The following is a 1,873-nucleotide window of genomic DNA, read 5'->3' as shown; positions in this document are numbered from 1 at the left end:
GATATCAAACCATAATCAAGCTCGTAAGTCGATCCAAACTATACAGATCAGAAGTAAAACAATTACGGAACTTTAAAACATCAGAAATGGGATCAGGTGCCATGGCTTAGTAAGCATCTCTTAACAAAAGGTAACTCTCACTTAGTGCTCCTTGTCATTATCGAGAAGTAATGGGAAAATCCGTAGATAATTCGATATGTAAATATTGGCCGAACAATAAAATTGAAATGGCCGAACAATAAATTTAAATTAAACTATAAATTCTGGTAGTTCGTAGGAATCAAGACCATTAAAAATTGTCTCCAAAGTCCCAATGGCAATTGTGAATAAGGGATGTCAGCATCTTTCAATATCAACTTAAAGAGTTCTTGGGTAAGACGAATCCTAAAGAAGTAATTTTTATTTTTATATGAGATATCACATGATTTAAAAATATTAAGATTGAAAAAAAATTGATTGATTGAACTCCTCAATGGCACCTAATCCCACCTCTGATATTTTAGAGGTCCGTATTTGCTCTGCTCCTAATTCGTATTGTTTTATGGACTTTGATATTAATTATTAAATATTGTTCATTATCTCCATATCCTTCATTGTAACATCAAAAAGCCAGGTTTTTAAAACATGGGGAAACTCGTTTTGTTCCTGCAGATAGAGCTTATGCCAATATTTTTTTGCGAGATTCATTATTACAATATTATTGCATTTGACTACATGTAGAAGAGATTATTCTACATCTTGTAATACAACGTATATTCAAAGATCCATTTCATATACTTATTGTTAGACTAATATTTACACACTGATTTGTCCACAGTTTTTTCCGTTATTTTCCGATCATGATAAGGAGCACACGGCGGGTGTAACCGGTCGGCAGGATGCTCACTCCTCAATGGCATCTAATCCCAGCTTTTAATGTTTATGAGGTCCGTGTTCGCTCTGTGCCTATTCTATAATGTTCTATTGACTTTTGAGATTGAATACTGTTCGTAATCCCAATATATATTTCAGTCTTCAAAATAACCTTCCAGTTTTGAAACGTTTCACATCCCATTCAATAGAAATTACTTTGATTTACGATAACAATACTGAAATCGAAAAATATTATAAAAATCTCACTAAATATTCAATCAATACCTATTTGAAAACCTTTACTGCTGAGAAGGACAAATTCCGACGTATGGAATGCTTCAACAAATTCCAGAAGTATTTTTTTCGTTATTTCACGATAATGACAAGGAGCACACGGCGGGTGTGACCGGTGGGCAGGGGATGCTCACTCCTCCATGGCACCTGATCCCACTTCTGATGTTTTGGAGGTCTGTGTTTGCTCTGCTCCTACTTGTTATGTTTTATGGACTTTGATCTTGAATATACTGTTCGTTATCTCAATAATTATATTTCACTCTAAAAACAATAGACCTTTGAGAAAATTTTAAGATCTCACAGTGGGTTAATCATCACTCTATAGCATCACTAAATAAGAATTTTCCAGCCTTATACAAAAACAAATGGAGAAAATAAACAGCATTCAAAAATCCATTTAAACAACAAAATACTGAGCAAAACAAATCACGGACCCCTAAAAAAATCAGCGGAGGGTTAAGTGACCAAGGAAGAATAAGCATCGGAATCCTCTCTTGATAGCTTCAGTTTTACTGTGATACTGTGGAATCATCATTTTTCGTAGTGGAAAAATATTCATTTTTGTGGGTCACTCTTACCCACAAATTTATATTCCTACAAACTTAAAAAATATATAGTAAATTAGCGGAAACCATTTATAAAGCACAAAAAGTTGTAAAGTGAGCCACAAAAAAACGGAAGTGAAAATCGAAGGTCTTTACAATGCTTATATCTGTAGCTCTCTGTT

This window comes from Saccostrea cucullata, unplaced genomic scaffold (assembly GCF_032062105.1).
Source record: "Saccostrea cucullata isolate Sc308-1 unplaced genomic scaffold, CSIRO_AGI_Scuc_v1 ctg1817, whole genome shotgun sequence".
Classification (NCBI taxonomy): Eukaryota; Metazoa; Mollusca; class Bivalvia; order Ostreida; family Ostreidae; genus Saccostrea; species Saccostrea cuccullata.
Note: the sequence above shows the minus strand (reverse complement) of the source record.